The 15,134-nt window shown below is 36.9% G+C and overlaps 1 protein-coding gene across 3 annotated transcripts in view; it reads right to left on the bottom strand.

Annotated features, from left to right (window-relative positions):
• src (v-src avian sarcoma (Schmidt-Ruppin A-2) viral oncogene homolog) overlaps positions 1-13,335 on the bottom strand; it is a 48,785-nt gene extending 35,450 nt beyond the window's left edge. For 2 of the 3 annotated variants that reach the window (XM_084098775.1, XM_084098777.1), the window contains exon 1: positions 12,949-13,289. The gene's annotated coding sequence lies outside the window, so the exon portion shown is untranslated. Of the gene's footprint in view, positions 1-12,948 lie in introns of all 3 variants that reach the window. The other variant, XM_084098776.1, reaches the window with a different exon arrangement.
• Between the last annotated feature and the right edge of the window lie 1,799 nt (positions 13,336-15,134).

Here is a 15,134-nt window from a genome sequence, read left to right as displayed (position 1 = left end):
ACATTCACTACACTGAATTTAACCTGGTACGCAAATTACAACGTGTCCCGATGAGCTGACTCTAATCAGAGGCAGGTACATGGTGTTTCCGAACATTTTAATGTCCTGCATATCTAGTAAATCTGTGCAGCATTATTGCAGCTTTGCATGAAAGGTGTGGCAGGATTACACATCACAAAGGCACATGCATGAATAAACAGGGCTTTACCAGCATAGATTCCTCTGCAATTGTGTTTGTTACGCCGCAATAGGTCATGCATTTTCAAGATTTCAGTTTAAAACAAGCAGCAAACATGAACTATGTAGGCTAACAACTACCTTGCAGATGATTTATGCCTACCAAACTAATCATTCACTGTCCAGCTGTCTTGTTACTAGATGACACGAAAGCGCAGTGGAATTCATGCTGAAAAGTAAGAAGCCTGTGTAAAAATAAAACTTGCTTCATAACAAAACCATTTTCTTGGCTACAGAGAGCTCACGAAGAGGTGTTAGTATGTGTGCACAGTGTAAACATACCACATTCTCTAAACTCTGAGCCAAAATATCTTGAGGAGAACTGCAGGCCATCTTAAACTTCATGATAAAGCTCAGTTCTTGAGGGAATCTCACGAAACCGGTCAAGAAATGTCCCGAAGCAAAAACTGAAACCTTAAAAAGAAAGTTTTTGTTACACTAAAGGGATAGTTACTTAATTATTTACCCTCAAGTTGTTCCAAACCTGTACGAGTTTCTTTCTTCTGTTGAAAACAAAATAAGATATTTAAAGAAGGTTGGTATCAAACAGTTGATGGACCCCATTGACTTCCATAGTAGGAACAAAATATTATGTCAATGGCTAGTGTCAACTGTCTGGTTACCAATATTCTTCAAAATATCTTATTTTGTGTTTAGGGTGAGTAAATGACGACTTTCATTTTTGGGTGAACTATCCCTTTAAATAAAAGAAATGTTAAAAAAAAAACATGTCTGAGAAAAACAACAATAATTTCAGCTGTTTGCAAAGGCAACATTTTTATTATATGTAACTTGATGTACTAAAATTTACATTTAAAAAAAATCTATATATATATTGGGAAATTTAAATTTGCGGGGAAAAAAATATTCCAAATATATACAAAAATATTATAAATTTTACAAATATAAAATTTTAACTAAACTAATTAAATAAAATTAACTAAAGTTTCCATCTTCTTAAAACACTTCTTATTTTCGCCACAAACACAACTACAGAGATTTTGTGAAATCAGATTCTCTAAATTGAAATCTGCAAACTTAGAAATCAGGCAGAAAACCTAAAACCTACTGACTATTTATTTTAAAAAAAGGATTTGGATATGTCCTGCTAAAGCTTCCTATTTCAGCAGTCAACACAGGACAGAGAACTTGCCAAGACAATATTTTCTGAACTTGAGAAATTTCATAATTTCTGACATTTTCATAAACATTAAACACAGTCGCATTTCAGTAATGAGAATTTATGCAAAAAATATATATTTTAATTTGCTTAATTGTCATGAAAATACAGTAAAAACAGGCCCTATTTACTTAATGCAAAATATTTATTTATTTTCAAGGTTAAACCTGGAGACAGATGAATTAAAATGACCTGTGAGCCCTGAAAACCAACAAATATGAATCGGCAACCGAACAAACATTGTGTCATATGGGCTGAAATACATACCGGTACATGTAATTAATAAAGCAGGGTTTTTGCATTTGCATTTGCATTCAGCGTTCTTGATCCCACAGCAATGCCAGTGAGTCACACTCCTACAGTCTCCTGCTGTCATCTGTAAACAATCATACGAGCACGCTTCTTTCCTGCATCTAAATATGGCCATGGTGTGTGTTGCAAGGGAACAGAGATCTGTGGTCAGGAGCATTAAAGAGAAACAAGGGCGGCTGGGGGGATGTGTGTGTGAGAGATACTGTGAGAGAGTGGAAGAGATCCTTTGGGGTTTATCTTACCCCTGAAGATTTCCTTCACGAAAAAAGAAAGACGCATCCATTTCTTTCACAGCCAACATGTGGACAAAGCTATACTTTCACAAATTACAGATTTCTTTGGCTCTATCGCCCTTTCTCGCGTTTTCTCTTTTTCTGCGGTGAAGCCCCCTGGAGAAGATACCACAGCCGAAGAGAACGAGCTTGCAGATTAAAAATGGAGCATCACATTTATCCGGCGGCACATTATGAGAGATAAGCGTTACCTCTAAGTCTAAGCCTTTCTAAGGAAGAGGGACTCTTTTTGATGTGGAACTCGTAGATGACCCTCTTTGCATCTTTCTGTTCAGGCAATTTTGTCATGAAGGAAGCATTTCATGAAAATCGTCATTGATTTATGGTCAATAGCTTCTGATTTGCTTGAATTCCCAATGATTCAGTGCTCCTATTTTCCTGTGCAAGATGTGAGTGTGAAAGGGTTAAAGAAATGGGCATTTTGCATACAACTACTGTACTTACAAAGCCCATGTGAAATATGCACATTTTCTGCTGAGATTGTGGAGGGAAATTTATGAAATTCTGCTGAATGGATTCATAAAAACAAATCTCTATCCTAATTTTGAATATTCAGACTTGGTGTCATGATCATTTACATAGCATGCGGGAACAAATGTTTCTTGAGCAGCAAATCAGCATATTAGAATGATTTCTGAAGGATCATGTGACACTGAAGACTGGAGTAATGATGCTGAAAATTCAGCTTGCATCACAGGAATAGATTATATTTTAAATATATATAGAGAAAATATTATATTTTAATACTATTAAAAAATATATCTGTTTTCCTGCATTTTTTTATCAAATAAATAGAGCCTTGGTGAGAATAAAGGCCCATTCACATCAAGGACGATAACTAAAACGATAATATAAATGATGAACAGTTTAAATTTAGGCTTTTATTTACATTTAAACATTGATCAGCAAACATAAACAGAAGCTCAACGGAATCTTTTTTTTTCTCTCTTTAAAGTTTGTTCTCTTTACGCGTGAGAACAAACCTCAGTTCTTGCTGAAGCTCAAACGTGCTGCGTAACAAGAATGAACCTCATTGGTTCTTGTTGAAGCTCAAACGTGCTGCGTAACATGAGAATGAACCTCATTGGTTCTTGCTGAAGCTCAAACGTGCTGCGTAACAAGAATGAACCTCATTGGTTCTTGCTGAAGCTCAAACGTGATGCGTAACACGAGAATGAACCTCATTGGTTCTTGCTGAAGCTCAAACGTGCTGCGTAACAAGAATGAACCTCATTGGTTCTTATTGAAGCTCAAACGTGATGCGTAACACGAGAATGAACCTCATTGGTTCTTGCTGAAGCTCAAACGTGATGCGTAACACGAGAATGAACCTCATTGGTTCTTGCTGAAGCTCAAACGTGATGCGTAACACGAGAATGAACCTCATTGGTTCTCGCACGTCAAGCGAACATGCTTAAGCTTCCTTTTATCATATCTGATGTTTGAGTTGATCAATGTTTATATGTGAATAAAAGCCTTAATTGCATCTGTTCATCATATAAGCGATAGTGTATTTTCAGAAAATTTGGACTAAACCATTCAATTCATATGAATTAGTTTTGCAATCTCTTTATGAACTTTTTGAAGCGTCAAAGTGGTAGTTACGTTGATGAACAGAAATCACTCAGATTTCATTGAAAAGATCTTCATTTGTGTTCAGAAGATGAACGAAAGTCTTTGGGTGAACTATCCCTTTAAGGGACTTCTTTCAAAAACTGTAGTGTATGTTCACCATATCGGCTGATCACTCATCTCATCATGTAGTAGTTCAGGAATGCAGGCCGCGTGAAGAAACGAGTCCTGACTTCTCTCCATCTCTCACACACACCCAGGTTGAAGTCACAGAGATGAGGCCATAAGGCACACATTCCATACTTATCATCAGTCTCCTCCGACTTCCTTTGAGTTAGGAATGTCTTCTCAAATTGGTAAGCAAGAATGTGCTTTACAATATGAGTGTGTAAAGCCAAATGTCTCAAGAACCAGAAATCCACCTTATTCACAACGTGGAAGTAAGCTATTTTCCGTGAATGTGCGAGATTCATTAGCCACCATAGGTCAATGACTTTTTTGTACAGCTAAAATAACTGAAATTCCGGTCCAGAGATACGATAGCACATAGCGGATCATATGTACGAGTCGGAGACAGAAAAGCTCTCAGACCCATTTGAACTCTACACAGAATGTTGGATTTTAAAGCGATATGGAGATTAGGAGGAGAAATGGTTAGAGATTAGGAGGAAACTAAACTAAACGCTATTGGCTATTTTAAAAAAAGGGGAGGAGCTGTTCGATAGGTCCCGCCCTGTCTTACTGTTTCAGTGGAAAATACGTCAACACACTGAATAATGCTGCACATTTCAAGGCATTCAGTGGGCCTTTAAAATAATTAACCGCAGCAGTGCTTGCCACAGAATGTTGTTGATTCAGTTCAGTTGAAAAGTTCATCAACAAAAGTTCAAAACAGTTATGTCATCATCCATCTCAGTTCAGTTCTCATCCGATAAAAAATATTGCTGAATATTAAGTGTCCCCAACTAGTCAAAGCAAGTCGCAACAGTGGCAAGAACCCAAACGCCATTGGTGACAGAACCTTGAACTGAATTGAGCTAAATAATGACACTATTATCTTCTGTAGAACTGCTTTAAAGCTGCTGAAATGTAATTTGTTTCATAAATGATGAATTTTACAACTTTAACAATGTTATATTTTATTTAATGTGAAGCTGCATTGAAATAAATAAATGCTTTCGGCACTGTCCTTCTGTGGTTGGGTCTATATCTGCCTCTTCATGTCTTCAGTGATTTTGCAGCTCTAGTCACATTCTGCAAGCAAGTCAGGGCACGACCCGATGGTACAGCGAACACTCAGAATCAGCTGATTCCTCATCACTTGGAAAAAAAGACTGGGTTCCACATTCTGTCACCTTTGAACTTCCTCTGGAAATTAAGAGAGGAAATAGACACGACCAAAGAAAGAGCGTCTTCTCGTTCAGTGAAGGGGTGGAAGAAGCCACAAGCATGGTGATGCTTCCTTCATGTGCAATAAAAAACAACAGCCAAGGATAAATCAGAGCGCCAATCAAATGCCCTTTAGATGACCAGTGATTCATCCAGACATCAAACATAACCCTCCACATTTCCATAACAGACTTCAGAAGAGCGACCAAACGGCGAAGTGATTTCCATTACAGCTCACACTACCGTTTAAATATTCAAATGGCACTGCCAGTCACCACCAAAAAAAAAAATAACTTCCTTGAAATGAAAATGCTCTCGCATTTAAAGGGGAATTCCACAGTGGTCTGCCGCACATGATTCTGAGAAGTTCGGGATTTTTAGGCTTTAGGTTTGTCTTTTAAATCAGGATGCCAAAAAGCATTTTCCTTAAGGACTGGGAGATAATGAGAAAACCTCTTTAATATTCATGCACAGATTAATATTAAGTAGACTGTGAACTGAGTGAACCTAGCACTAGCATTTTCCCTCGTGTCTTCTGAAATCCCACATGAAACAAAAACCTACTACAACTTCATCTCTACATAAAACATCCCCCAAGCGTACTCGGTTGTTCACATGCACAATTGAGACATGCACTATTTTTCCATGCTGAATGATGTGGGCGTATGAACGCAAGACAGCAGACCTCAGGACGAATCAATGATTTTTAGTATTCCTGTCATAATACATATCACAAAGTTTGCCGTCAAAAAATTCAATTTGCAACTTTTATAAAATCATTTCTTATAGTGATGCCAGTGTCCACAAAGATGTTACAGACTCGTTTCAAATACAAAGCAAATCATTAACAGATTTTAGCAGCTTTGCAATGGATAATGGACATTTTTAAGAGGATGTTATTATGTTAAATAAATGTAATTTCACTGTTGCGATTACAGACCACTTCCTTTAAATAACAAAGTAAATAAATTGCAGATTTCTGGCTAAACATCCGAAGTAAAGTTTTAATAAAGCAAGCAAGTAAAGGAAATAGTTTCTCAATGGATGCCAGGTTTGATTTGTAGCGAATGAAAACTAAGCTGTGAGGGATAGAAGTGCAGTGCGTTTAATAGGGTTTCAATGGTTTAGCCAACGAAACACTGTAAATATGTTGTTCCAAAACAAAAAAATTGGACTGGAATCTGCAAACGTTTTATATGCTGTTCTAGAAGGAAATTCTGCAGATTTAAATAATTGGACAGATGTGTAGAACTGTGTGAACACCATTCAAATGCGGCTCAACTTTATGCAAAGTTCTACATGTGCAGATTGCATGTGGGTCTGGCCATAACCTTTGACCTTACAAAGACTGGAAATCTATCCTTCACATCCAGTTTTAAATCAAATTAAATAAATAAATATTTTTAACCTCACTACGGTCTATAATATCGGTTTCACTTAACAGATTGCAAGCAGCTAAAATGTAAAGCCATGACTCATTAGATAAGCTATTTTTGAGATGCAAATCTTTCCCGGATAAAATCGGCTAACTGGAGAGAGAGAGAGAGAGAGAGAAAAAAAAGGTAGAATTCTTCAGCTTTCAATAAACAGCATTCAGATATTATTTGGACGGGTGCACAAAGCGTGTTCAAACGGCCATATCAATGGCTGAGTGGCACTTCATAATCATACAGGCCTAGTTAATAATAAAAACCCAATCCATCCTTGTTTTCCTGTCACTAAACGGAAGGAGAGAACAGAGGGAGGATTGAAACGAGACGTGAAGCATCTGTGGCCTCGCTCGCAGGGTTGACAGGAAGTGGCCCTGAACTCTGTGGACACAGTAACGCTGTGTTCCCCTGATTGGACCACCACCACCATGTCCTCCATTCAAATGACATCAGATGTGGACAGACGAGTGAGAGTTCGGAGGGGTCATCCACTTCAAACTCTTTCCTGCGACCAAAAGCGGGTCTCTGACACACTGAGTGACAATAATTAATAAAGTCAAGTTATTGACTCTCATGAATTGATTAAAAGGATGTTTTTGCATTCACAAGACATCCTATGAGGAAATTGGCAATTCATCCCACAATCGACTAGTTTCGAGCTCAACGGCAGTCCAACAGCTAACGTTAAGCGTGTCGTGAGGTTGGCAAACCAGTTTTAGAGAAGCTTAATGAATCTCCTTAAAATGAGTCATTGCAGCCGTCAAAGCTTTGGAATAAATGCAAAACCTTCAGTGACAAATTTCAAGACAATTACTGTCAGAGCGCAAATAATTTAAATTGTTGGTCTATATATAAACATGCAAATGCTCTTAAGCTCCATCAATGGTCGCTGTCACTTCATATTCTGAACACTACACGAAGTTTGAAAGCATCTCAAAAGGGACAAAATCAAAAAGCAACCAATCTTCTAACAGAAAAAGCAAAAAATATTTTTTTACAAATTCGTGCAATGGTCCTTGAGAATTGGTAGGAACCAATTAGACGCATAAGTGGGACAGAGCAACAGAACGTGGATAGGCAGCTACACACAACAACGGAAGTTAGCCGTCTGCTGCATTAAAAATTTAACGAGATCTGTGGGTGGCCACAGCAAATCTCGGCTGTATTCTCCAAACCCAGAGAGGCTGATAGCGTGACCATTAAAAATGCAAATTTAGCTGGCAATCACACAAAACGAGGCGCTTGTTAAATCACGTGTGAACGGCATCAGGGTCTATTGTATTTCATATGAGTTTATACAGATAAAAGAGGTTTTCCTGTGATATCTACATGCATCAGCAGATGTTTCTAAACATAAAATGAATTAATCATTTAATCATTTAAGAAATAAAATTAATTAATTAAGAAATAATTAATTTTATTCATACATTTTATACTTGTACATCATAAAGCGATTTTATATTTATGCATTGTGAGATTATTTGCAATATTTTTAATGACAATTAAGCACATTTAAAACAAAGAGCAGTTTTACAAATCAGAAAAAAAGAAATCAGAATACATGAAGGCAGTGCAACAAATACTACGATTATGCATGAATACATGAAACAATAGTTTTGCATTACAGTAATATAAATGAGAAATGAGCTTAACTGTCATGAATATATATATATATATATATATATATATATATATATATATATATATATATATATACAGTATATATATATATATATGGGTGATTCTATCATTTTTTTATAGTTAAAGTAAAAAGTAAAAGTTATAGTTAAAGTTATATTTTTAATTATTTTAATAATTTGTAATTGTTACTCATTGTCATGGATCACAAGATGGTACAGGCCATAACAATATAATTTTTTCTGTAAAAAGTGTCTTATATAGCTGAAAATCATGAATTAGTCAGTGCATTTTTTCCATCATGTATCATTATGTAATCAAAATATTTTATTTTACTTTTCTTTTGGTAAGATTTCATTTACTTTATTTATAAAAGCCCCAAATAGTCATTTTTCTAATTCTACAACATTAAATGGTTTAAAAACAACTTTTTATCTTGTAAAAACATGTGTAAATCTTGCGTCAATTCTGTTACCGTACCGTACTTTACCTTTAAATTGGTGTAATTATTTCTCACAGGACATCATGTCACTTTCCCTCACTGATAAGATCTGAAGCACTGAAAGGTATGTGTGCTCTCTCTGATCAAATATTTGAACCATAGACTGTAAAAAATAGATTTGAACCTAAAAAGTTCTTACACCAAAGAGTTATTTTGTGAAATGTCAAAATTGTTACCACAATATCAAAAGGAAAACAGAATTTATCACTGATCACACAGTGGGTTGTTTAAAAGTCTTTTAATCATGATTTCATTAGTGCCATGCTCTTAGCATTTAAGCTAGCAAGTACAGTTTTTGGGCTAAAAAGTTAAAAATTGTCAATTCTGTTACTGTCAAACTCTGTTACTGTTATTTCTACACACTGCCTCATTTATCTGTAACAGAGTTGACAAACAATACTATAAAGAAATTACTTTAAACAAACAAACAAAAAGAAAGTAGTAACTTGTGTTTGTTTTATATATATATATATATATATCATGTTTTAGAAGCAATTTTAGGATATTTATGATTTACGGAATATTTATGGGAGATTTGAGTAATTTATGAAAGTATTCCTTTGATATCTCCTTTGCAATTTTTTTAAATTCAAAATGTGTTCTACGTTGTCCTCTGATTCCTCTCTGTCCCTCGGATCATGCCTCCTACGATCACTCGTTCACATAATAGCATTTCTAAAGATGAAGCCACTTTTTATTGCATGCCAATTCTCAAAGCCAGACAACAGAAACAAGTGTGTCATTCATAACGCAGCCCAAAGCTGAATGTATCACTCCTCAGAGACAGAGGGTCCCAGTGAAGAGAGGACAAAGGCCCCACTGCGTCGGCACGTTACCAATTAACAGGAATTTTGCCTTAAAAAGCTGCTTTTCCGATGATCTCATTTGGAGCAGACTTAAAACTTTCACGGCTTTCACTGAAAGGCATTCACAGAATTCCGAAAAGCATTAAGGCCACTTCACGGGATCCGGGCACCCTCTTCGAGAGCCCTCGATGGTGTCATGAGCGCGTCTAATTAAGAGCATCAGCCCCTCCTCATGAAAGCACCATCAACAGCCACGGGCAATGCAGAGAAACAACAGATGAACACTACTGAAGACGGGGATGCAATAGCTAATTGCTCCAAATCACTATGGCATATGAACTCATCGGAGTAAACACTAGTACTACAGATTTAAGGGATACCTTGAAGTTATCAGATGTTCACTCATTACAGAGTCTCAGTTCTGAAGTGCAACTCTGAGTCACGTGTTAAGCCATTGTACGATTTCAAATTTTGAATCCTAAAAGATTTCTCTGATCTTAGGCCCAAATCCGAAGTCTTTAATCGCTAGTTTGACCATGCCGATCACATTTTACCTCAGATGAAATTCTGGCAGTGTCAGTGTACAGTCCTGCAGTGCAACTTCTCAACCGTCAAGTCATTAACCAATAGGAGTGCAGAACCTGACGATGCAATTAGTGAGACAACAACAAACCACCACTTGCTCCACATACATCATCTTCTTTTAAGTTTTTATTTATTTATTTTTTTAAGTAAAGCCATGATCAAAATGAATGCTAGAGATTGTTTTTCTTTGCCAGACACCATTTCAGTCTAGGGCTGTGAGACAATTAATCGCATCCGAAATAAAAGTTTGTGTATACTGTACATACTATATGTGTGTGTGTGTGTGTGTGTGTACTGTGTATACTTATATAAATACACACACATGCTTGTTACAAAAGATTCTATTTCAAATAAATGCTGTTCTTTTTAACTTTCTATTCATCAAAAAAAAATTGTACACAACTGTTTTTAACATTGATAATAATAATGAATGTTTTTTGAGCATCAAATCAGCATATTAGAATGATTTCTGAGGATCATGTGACACTGAAGACTGGAGTAATGATGCTGAAAATTCAGCTTTGATCACAGGAATAAATTACATTTTAAAATATATTTAAATAGAAATGTTATTTTAATTTGTCATAATATTTAACAATATTACTGTTTTTTTTTTTTTTTATCAAATAAATGCAGCCTTGGTAAGCAGAAGAGACCTCTTTTAAAAACATTAAAAATCATACCGATCCAATAATATTTTATATATAAAATTATTTAAAATTATATTAATTATTTATTTAAAATTATTATTTTTATATATAATTTTTTTTTTTAATATATAGACTACATGCATGTGTGTGTGTGTATTTATATATACAAAATAATTATACACAGTATACACACATATTGTAAACAAACATTTATTTTGGATGCGATTAATCGCGATTAATCGTTTCAAAGCCCTATTTCAATCCCGTGTATAATGCAGCTCAGAGTAACAGAACGTGCCATGGATTGATGATGTAAATCTCAGAACGAGTCTTCTTGCGTGTGTCCGTTTTTAAAATGTCTGACATGAATCACAACTGAGATCCTACAGTGTAATACGGCTTGGATCCTGTTCGTATAGTATGAGAAGCAACAATCGTAAAGGACTATTATAAATCGTACAGTCAGTGTGCACAGCTTTAGATTTCTTTATTAGGGTGCATACTAAGGCAAGCATACTTAGGGTTGGGGATCTGAACAAACCCTAATTTAAAGTATCCAACACTGTTTGTGCTACAGACATAAAGTCTCCTCAGATCGTGCAGATTGTTGAGTAAAGGCGTGCTATTACTTTTCAAAGTGACTGGACTTTTAAATTAACATGGCGGAAGATAAAATGAAAAAGCAAAAACACAGTTGCACTGTGACTCTGCTAAACCCTAGAATTAACATTGACATTGAGACTCTGGCAAAGTGCCAGCGATAACCAGGATGTACAACAACAGAACTGGAACTAATTCAAATTAAACAAAAGTCAACAGAGAAGACAAAACCCAAAGATAAACACAAAATACGGCTGCTTGTATTTCTCCTACCAAAGTAAGAATGGTCAAGTGAGGTTGATGATACTATCCAACCCTTCAACCAGGGTCGATTTGGTTAGAACAAACCGTACTCTCACTTTCACTTACCTAAGTGCATTTTGCCATGAAGAATGAGGAGGTTGGAAAACCGAAACACACTGAGGACAGTAAGTGTGGGCGAGGTCTTTCTACAAGATGAGAAGTGGTAAACTAACAAATTATAGCTTAGTTCTATGCTCAAACTCTCCTGATATGGTTTCCAAGGCTCTTAACCCATGATTTACAGTAGAGCACAGTTCTGTACAGGGAATATGTCTTTAGGAACTTGTTAATGTAAAGCCCCTGACTGTAAAGAGGGTTGAAGAGAGCAAAGTATGGAAAAGAAAACGTGACTGCACTAGAGGAGCTCTATGTCATAGAAAGGCTAAAAATGACCAACCTAATCTTATGAGAAAACTATTTTACGAGGTGGAGATTTCGCATTAATTTGCACCATGCGATTCATATGGAAACATATGACTTTTGGAAAAAAATAAGGTCCACCCCTGAACCTCACCCTCATGCGTAACCAGATCGCACAAAAATGTACAAATGAGAGTGTACAAATTCATAAAAATTAGCCACCAATTCGTGAGTATGGCCAAATCAGGTCACAGTCGGATTATGGCCAAATCAGATTATGTTTTTCTTAACTTTAAAGATGTCCAAAAATAGGAATCAAGCACTCATGCCTTATGGCAAACTCAATATTTAGAGATTTGAGTCATCTTGAGTGGGAGAACCATAATCTCAAGGACCGCCAACAAAGCAGACAAGAACTTCTCTTTAGTTCACTGAAGACTTCCACTGGATGACGATAGATAGATAGATAGATAGATAGATAGATAGATAGATAGATAGATAGATAGATAGATAGATAGATAGATAGAGTTGAGATTTGTAACTGTAGAGGAGACGATTGAAATGATTGACGTCTTTCTCAGGAGAAACATCTGAGAAGCTCTTCATTTAATCTCAATACTGACATAGAAGAAATTGACATAGTAGACACACAATCCAGGTGTGATGTAGGGCTACAAAAAAAAAAAAAAAAAAAGATAAAAAGGAAAACAAATCCAGACTAGTCCTTAACAGGACTTCAGGTAGTTAGTCATCTGAAACCGCTCAAACACATTGTGATTGTTTGTCTGCAATATTCACACAAATTAATCAATAAGCATAAGATTTGTATCTGATTAAAATGGAAAACATCGCGATCGTTTGATGTTGTTGAGACACAATCAAAGAATCCATTTAAACCGGTGGATCGGAGAAAAAATACCCGGATTTATAAACACGATGAGAAATATTGAGCTCGCACATTCATTTTAATCAATAAACCACACCTTTTATTTATTTTAAAATCAAGGTTAAAATCACCTTGAGGTCTATTTTCAATCTCAACGGTTAACAAAAACATTTGATATAAAATAAGGCGTTCGTAGCCTACTCACCTTGTCGAGAACCACAAATGTGGTGTGAATAAAATCCTTTTGTTTTCTGGCTGCTCTGAATGACCTTTGATTTACTGTTTTCGGTCTATGAATGAACGAGGCTCAGCTTTCCATAGTCAGTAATGTTTTGCGGCTGTAACAGACGAGATGAAACGGAGAGTGAGCGCGTTCAGTGCGCGTTCATGACGGGGGTTGCCTGGGAACGCGCACAGCTGCACGAGTCATCTTCACGCCGGTAACAATTAATATATCCAACGTCACGATCAAAAGCGATCGGGAATGATCTGATGCCTGCCTGGATAAGCAGTGCTTATTGCGTCCCTGAGAAACAGCACACGGCCGAAGGGGGAGTCAAACCCATGACACCCATATGAGACGCTGGGAAAACTGAAGGCGGGGAGTGAGGAGAGGGGAGGGCAGGGCGCTTGACGTGACACTGTTTTACTACGTTACACTTGACTAGCAGAGACAAGTCTGCAACTGCAGGAGAGAGAGAGAGAGAGAGAGAGAGAGAGAGAGAGAGAGAGAGAGAGAGAGAGAGAGAGAGAGAGAGAGAGAGAGAGAGAGAGAGAGAGAGAGAGAGAGAGAGAGAGAGAGAGAGAGAGAGAGAGAGAGAGAGAGAGAGAGAGAGAGAGAGAGAGAGAGAGAGAGAGAGAGAGAGAGAGAGAGAGAGAGAGAGAGAGAGAGAGAGAGAGAGAGAGAGAGAGAGAGAGAGAGAGAGAGAGAGAGAGAGGAATGGGGTTTAACATGACTCTGTAGAGAATATAAGGTAACTGGGCCACCTATTGCTGGATCTGGGGCACCCGCAACGTCATTTTGAGATTGCTTGGTGCAAAATTAAAAAAATACATATACGGCTTGCATAGTCAAGTCTGTCATAAATGTGAATAAATATGGTGAACGCAAAAGCTTTTATTGACAAATATAAGTGGGGTTTCGTTTTTGAACAAACCTGTCTTTCGAATGAATAATTTAAGTGTTAAGTTAAAGGCATGGTAGATGATTTGTTCCAGAAACATTTTTTGTTATGTTGGTTGAAAGTCTCTTCACATCCAACAATCACCATAAGTAAGGTGGTCTAAATGTATTTATATCGTCTGTGGAAGGTGTAGGACCATAAAATGTTCGTCCAATCATTGCATTCGGCCCGAATGCAACGATAGGATGTCCTACCTGTCTGTCATCATATGTATTTCCATACCTCCGTGCACCCTGCTCGCGCAGACATCATCATGTCATCTGTGCGTTTCATGCTATCCAGCTTTCTCCTGATTCTCCTGAACCAAAACAATGAGCTTATGCTGCATTCCCGCCATAACTATTGTAATTTGGAAGCGATGGAAAACCTGTGACGTTATACTCGGAGTCGGAACGGTTCGTGACACAAATGTATGCATTTCAATAGCAACACTATCAATGCCGAAATGAATCTGCTGAAGTCAGGTACAGGTCTTTAATTTAACGCCGTCTCTCGTGATGCTTTGCAGACTCTGCTGTGTGTGTTCATGTGTTTTGAAGGAGGCGTGGCTTTGGAGATGTTCTGAAGGGAGGGTGGGATCTTATGCTTTCAAAGCTCATTAGACTGATGAACGAACATGCCCACTTCACTGAACGAGTGAGTGTTTTGATCTAAAAATGACCGACTTTTTTAATCTAAAAGTGACTAGTGACTGACTGAATGCGAATCGTGAGCGACTTAGTGTTTTAAATCGGCTGAGTGAACGGTTCAAAGAAGACACTCACTTGTCTCCACCTACTGGCGTAATGTGGCGAATCAAAATTTAACTTTTTGGAACAGATTTAAAAGATTCAAGCCACTGCGATGAATCAAAGAATCCCACCAATGGCGTAAAGACACTGGTAAAACCAGCCTTTCCCTATTGTCTTATTTTGAGAGAGAAAGTAGCTGCATTTGTTAAAAATTAAATGCGTCTATATAGGTCTACTAAATATTACTCCACTAGCGATGATCACATTTAGGCAGAATCAACCTCTTATAAGTCAGTGCTGTGGCTTTGGAAAAGCCTTTTGTTTTTTTACAATGTAGATTGTTTTCTAACAATCTTCCAACTTCCTATCTTAAGTTTTAATAAATCACTAGTTCTAAGCTTTTAATAAGCAACACATTCATTAAAAAAAATGATTAGCCTATATACTTTCAGAGCTCTGGATTATTATTTTTTTAC

The sequence above is a fragment of the Abramis brama genome, assembly GCF_963993115.1.
Source record: "Abramis brama genome assembly, chromosome: 22".
Taxonomy (NCBI): domain Eukaryota; kingdom Metazoa; phylum Chordata; class Actinopteri; order Cypriniformes; family Leuciscidae; genus Abramis; species Abramis brama.
The sequence above is the reverse complement of the archived record's forward strand: the minus strand, read 5'-3'. Positions and strand labels throughout refer to the sequence as shown.